This window comes from Lupinus angustifolius, chromosome LG05, assembly GCF_001865875.1.
Source record: "Lupinus angustifolius cultivar Tanjil chromosome LG05, LupAngTanjil_v1.0, whole genome shotgun sequence".
In the NCBI taxonomy this organism is placed as follows: Eukaryota; Viridiplantae; Streptophyta; class Magnoliopsida; order Fabales; family Fabaceae; genus Lupinus; species Lupinus angustifolius.
In genome coordinates, this window is record NC_032013.1 from 5,711,021 (window position 1) to 5,718,075 (window position 7,055).

Consider the following 7,055-nt stretch of genomic DNA (forward strand, 5'->3'; position numbering starts at 1 on the left):
TGCTTCACAAACTCATTGCATGCTTTAATCTTCAATTGCTTGGTCTGAATTCAACGCATACTTCACAAAGTAAATGAACGTGTAAGCAAAGAAAATGCTTTAATCTTCAATTCCTACATATTAAGTAGACACTATAGTCTATTGAGTAGTCATTCAATCTTCACAAAGTAAATGAACGTGTAAACAAAGAAAATGCTTCAAGTAAATGACAAATGGAAAAAGTCATTGTAGTGAATTTGCCTCAGTGAATAAACAAAGTGAGATGCCTTACAAAACCACATGAAAGTGCCGTATATCTCTACTTGCGCATGCCTTACATCTACTCTAAAAGTACGTGAAATTGCAGTGAATAAATGATATTGAATGAACGTGTAAATGCACCCAACAACTAAAGAAAATATGCAAATAAAATAGCAAAGAAAATTGGCTATGTTATGGCCGATTATCTATCATTATTCAATGAAAATGGGCTACACTATGGTCGATTATTTGGCAAAGAAAATTGGCTACCTAATCCATACAAATATATATTGACAAACTAGGCAATGACTCATATTTCATTCACTCTCGTTGATACAAATATATATTTCATTCACTCTGTTCATCCAAATTCACTCTCATTCACTCACAACTCAACCTTATAAATATCCATTCATATACTCATTATGAACACTCTCAATTCACATACTAGCCACTCACTCATATTTATTCATTCACATTCATCCATTCTTCCTATTATTTTATTTAATTCTCAATAATGGAGCATATTGTTTCAGTCCCAATTAACACTTCTTTACTAACACTTCAATAACATCATATATCAAACAATGTATTGAACATGATTGAATGTAGTTTCTGGGTCAGATACTATTTCTAGTGATCCCTACCTTCCGAGCTAGTGTTGCAAGTTATTCGTAACATTGTTTTCGCTAACTTGATGGTAGTTAGAGTAGTAGAAATCAACAGCCATATGCTACTAGCATTGATTGAGAGATGAAGGCCAAAAACACATACTTTTCATTTTTCATGTGGAGAGTGCACCGTCACTCTAAAAGATATTGCTTACCAACTTGACATTCTCATTGATGGACAAGTTGTTATGGGAATGACAAGTATGAAATGTGATGGACTTTACCTCCGTTTGTTGGGTGCTGCCCTAATAGGCAACAAAATAATGAGGAAGATTGTGAAACTCACTTGGCTTGAGAGGACATTTCGTGAGCTCCCATTTAGTGCTAGTGAATTTATTGCTCAATAACATGCTAGAGCATTTATTTTGAGAATTATCGGGGGATTTCTCATGCCCTTGCTTGAGGACTTACCATGGACATTCCAATACAGCTAGGGCTCAGTTGTGTTGACTTGACTTTATCGAGGATTTTGTCGTGCAAAAATATTAGTGATCAAAAAGAGATCGGAGGATACCTATTACTACTTCAATTACAGGCATATGATCATATTCTGATCCTTGCACCAAGATTGCAGGACCCAACTTCTATTAACAATATAATAAAAAAAACTTCCTCATGCCACATGTCACTTTCTCCTTCCCTCATGCCACAAAAACCATACGGCGCTCTAATATCTGGAAGATCATCACACTCTCATACCTTCGAGATTCCAAATGGCTAATCAAGGTATGTTCTTCATCTTCACCATGAAAAAATACAATTACTCTTTCTCTTTCTCTTATATTGTTAATAGATAATAATTTAATATTAATTAGTGATTGGTTCATGTCGCTACCCCACTAAAATTGAGTGTTTACAACATCTATATTTTGTTATGTTAACAAGTAATAGTCATTGAACATTAGATGAAATTGAAATCATTTTTCACATTCAAATTATTTCTTTACATTAATCTATCTATATAATTTAATGTTTACCATTAATCTAAGAATAATTGTACTTTTTCACCTCATCAAAGTTTTTTGACATTTTTCGCACTGAATTTTAATATTACAGTTCAGATTCTTTGAATTTTAATTTTTCTCTATTAACAACATAATAAAAAAACTCATTTATGCCACATGTCAATTTCTCCATACATTTTTTCCTTCATGACACATGTCACCTCCTCCTCACATTTTTTCCTTCCTACTTTTTATATATTTTATATGTTAATAATAATTTAATACTAATTGTAGAAAATTCAAATTAAAAATTATCAATTTATTTTTCTTATGTGCTTAAACATGCAAATACACAAGTAAGATGTATATTCTTAATAATATGAATGTATGAGTAATATGTGCGTTTTAACTATGCGAATACATGAGTAACATGTGTTTTCTTAGTAATGCGAATGTACCGGTAACATGTGTGTTTTTAGCCATGCGAATGCACGAGTCACATGTATTTAATTACTATCATTATATTATTTAATTAAAAGATAAAAATGGTATATATATTCATGAAAAATATATGTATTTTAATTAGGAATATAACAAATCAATTATTAGACTCTTTTTATTATTTTGATTAAATTTATCACAAAAAATATATGTCATATCCTAACTTAGTGTGTTTTTAATTTATGAGTTATTTTCATACAATGATTATTAGCTAAAACATAATCAAATAAATAACATTTAATTATACAATATTTGAATGCTAAAAATATATTCAAATATTTATACACAATGAACATTAATCTAAAATAAAACATAAGCATTTAAGAGATATGCTAAAAAATCCTTATGACTTTATATGATACTTATAAACGTAATCACAAAAAATATGATGCAAAAATAACTCCTTATATTTATAATTTTATATAGAGAATATAGAGGTGAGATATTATCCAATACAATTTGAATTTTATTTATTGAGTTATTTAAGAATCAAATAATTTCTATAATCACACTTTCAACAAATAAATGTTTATACAAACGCATTTATAATTGTTAATATTCTACATATACACTCAAAAATCAATGTTAATATTACACCTATATGATTGGGAAATATAATGTTTTTATACATGATTTATTGATATTATAAAGTATATGTATATTATATTTGCATTATGCATAAACAAAGAAGCGACTCGTGCAAGTGCTGCACGGGTACACTGCTAGTTACCTTCTATTCCATTGGTCAAAGGTATATATTTATTTTTACTAATATATGTAAATGTTTAATTAATAATATTTATTCAAATATATTTACTAACTTATATGACTAATAATAGGTAGTCACAATATTTGATCACGACCAACATTCCTAACCATACTGTCAATATCATACGCGCAATATTCGACCACCTGCGCGTCGATCGGGCATATATTTATTTTGTAATTCATATATGACAAAGATAAATATTATATTTTTATTAAATTTTTTATCAATTTTTTGGACCCAATATATGCACATGCATTTCCTGCAAGATGTCCCTGAGATATGTTGATCACGTGGGCCACTTATTTGTTTCACATTTGTGGAATGACATGCTCCTGATCAGGTTATGAGGTAATTTGGCATGAATTAGTCAATCCCACAAGATCCAGTTAATTGTGAAAAGCTCCATAAAATAGACTTGTGTGTCAAAAGTGACTGCGACTGACCACATAAGCATCGCCGCTGGATTCAAATATGGAATTATAAGGACAACTATGTAGTCGATGGTTTCTCCAACATTGTCGCCACTTTGTACCAGTACACATAGTATATGCAATGATACTTATAAAGGGCTAGAAGATACATCTCTCGAGAAGAAGCATACTTTGATGGAATGGTAACATTTTATTTTTTTAGTAATTAATTTTTTATTTAATTTTATTATTTATTCCTAATTTCGTCTTATTTTTCAATACATTTTTGCAAAAAGAATTTGTGATCAGAGTGCTCCTCCAGCTTGTTTAGTAAATTCCATATCTTTTCATATGGTCGTGAAATAATGAGAGCATTGGCTGATCTATACCCTACATCATACTCTACCTACTATGATGAAGCTCCTCCTACTCAACATTTTCATATAACTGACACTTTGTCTCCGCAACAAACTCAAGCGAATACTTATTCTCAAGCACATATTCCATCAACTACTCCTCAACAATAACAATCATATGAGTTCGGAAGTTTGTCACAATTTTAGAATTTTTCATCCATCTATTTTCATCAATTTCTCAAATCTCACTATCATTAATATTTGCTACTACTTCAAGTACACTATTGTCGGTATATGATTCTCAATAGTATTATCGTCCTACTATGTCATCAACAAACATTTTTGGTACGCAACAAACTGATGACGAGGTTGTGGTTGAGGATGTTGATGACGAAGATGAAGAGGACGAGGAGGAGCCACAATTGATAACATGTGGTAGAGGGAGAATCTTGCAGTGGAATGAACAATCGTTAAGAGTTCAACCGCAAAAAAGGAGAAAGTCACCTGCATACGATACTTCATCACATAGACATCATTAGAATTTTGGAATTTAATAAATTAGGAAAATGTAATATTGTAATAATTTTCGTTTATTAAAAATATTTGAATGTGTACTTGAGTAGAAGAAGGAATGTGCAACCAGGTGTTGCCTAAAAAAATACTAAAATCCAATAACTCCTATTGTATTGCCGATTTAGGAGGAAGGGAAAAAACAAAAAAATACATGAAAAACTCCTTCATTATTGTGGATTTAGGAGTGATGGATAAAATAAAAAATTATTGTGGATTTAGGAGTGATGAATAAAATAAAAAATAATAATGCCTAATCTATTGCCGAATTATGAGGGAGGGCGGAAAAAAAACAAAAACTCTCATGGGGTGCCAATTTAGGAGGGAGAAGAATAAAAATTGAATAACTCTCATGCGGGTGCCAATTTATGTGTGAGAAATGAAAAAAATATTCTCACCCCATTGCTGATATATGTGTTTTCAGGAGTGAGAAAAAAGAGAATAGAATTGTCAAGTGTGTAAAAACTACACCACTTTGGTAAATATTTGAAAATGTGCACCAAAACTATAATTTGTCAGTCAAGGTGTACCAACTAAGTGAGTTCGCCACTTGCAGGACTCCCTAGTTTAGTCATTAACTAGTAAGTTACTTGTGTATTCAAATTTGAGAATATATAACATTAATTGTTTAACAAATATACCAAGAATGTGTTGGTCTAGTGGTGTAAGGCTTTGCTAGATCCTAGAATAACCAAAAAGTTATGTGTTTGATTCCTGTGAGCGGCAACTGTTGAGAGGGACAACCATGCACTCCGAAAAAGATTAATTCCTTATCCAAAATGTGTAAGGAGATAATACCATTGCTAGTATGAAAAGAATTGTTTAACAAATATTTATGAAATGTAACTGTCAAAGATAATATCACTCAAGTAGATTCATTCTTTAAACGTTGTAAAACTCACAATGAATATGAGTTTACATGATAATCAGTTGTAAATATCCAAACATATAATAGGATGAGTAAATAAGTAAATGGAACCATTATATATTAATCATATATAAGTTAAAACTTTCCAGAAATCAAATAAAGGTACCAAAGTTGGTGAGATTGATGGAATATGTCAAGGATAATAGTATATTTATAATCAAATATCATGTTACATATGGAATGAACAATGTACATAAAAATTAACACTCTTAAGAAAAAGGAAAAATAACAATCAATAAAATATTTTTGAAGCTGATGTTTAAGATATTTGTTATAGATTTTGTAAAACCTCCTCAAAGATGAATGGAGATCAGCTGTCCCAAAATGAGTATGTCCTCATGTCCCTAGCCAATGAGATTTCTCCAAGTAATGCAAATATGTTATTTTATGTTTTCAGAATTTTTCTTTTTAATGAAATATCACTTTTTCATTGGTTTGATACAAGAAAATGAGACAGAAATTGGGACAGATGATCTCTGTCCCTCAAAGATAACACTAGTTACCTCAAAGATAACACTAGTTAGTTGTAATATTAAATGCTTTTCATTCCTTGTCATGCAGGCTCTGATCTCTAGAAAAAGTCACATAAAATTGACTATGGCTTAAAGCAAGTAGACACAAGTATAATCCAACATTTGCTATTGATTGATCTTGTTGCTTGTTAATTATTATGACATATGAAACAAAGTCATATGGGGAACGTAAAACATATTTTTAAATTCGTAGTGAATGGGATGGAGACAAAGAAATGTGGAATGTAAAACATATTTTTAATCTTTTTTCGGACATTATTTTTGCTTCAATAACATGGTTTGCCAACTTAGTAACAAACATCTAGTTCCATTGTATAATCCTCCGGATTGATCTATTTTTCTTAATAGCATTACTAGATGTGTATGTAAAGCATTGAACATTTAAATAATTATCTGGAATCAATGACAAAACATAATCATTTATTTTATTAATTCTCTCAATTGTAGATGCCAAATAGCTCTAGAGTGTAGGAAATCCTAATTCAAGTATAGATTCACTAAATAAGGACATATAGTTTTGAGTATAGCATATATGTGATCATAATAATAAGTAATTAGAAATTGTTCACATAAGCCTGTTAATACATAACTATCATTTGGCTCGGACAATTTTTCTTCACCAACATCTAAAATCCATTGTGTAAATTGTTAGAGTTGTAATTCATTATTGTTTTACGGCCCATTTTTGGATTTGCTAACCAAAAAATTGCTATAAAAATCAACCAATGGTTTAGCAAACAAATATTAATTAAGGAGTTGCCGTATACACAAGGACTCACTAGATTATAATCTTTCAATTAGCAATTATCAATTTAATTTGTTCAAAGGGTTGTTTGGTTTGATGACACAAAATAATTGAAGATTGTAATATGTTGATAAAAGGCGCTGAGATTGAATGTTCTACTCACTATCAATATACACACGATTTAGTAATGCAAATTCACTTAGTAATGATTGTTCCATACAAATGACCTCAAGTTTAATAAAAGCTAATGTCTTAGCCAATTTACCAACTTATATAATAAAGTTCTATGTTGGAGATGCTTGAAATATGTTATTATGTTAGTCTCATTGTCTAGTATTAGAATAGAGTAGAGTAACCAATGTTATATATTGGACTCAAGTCCCTTGTT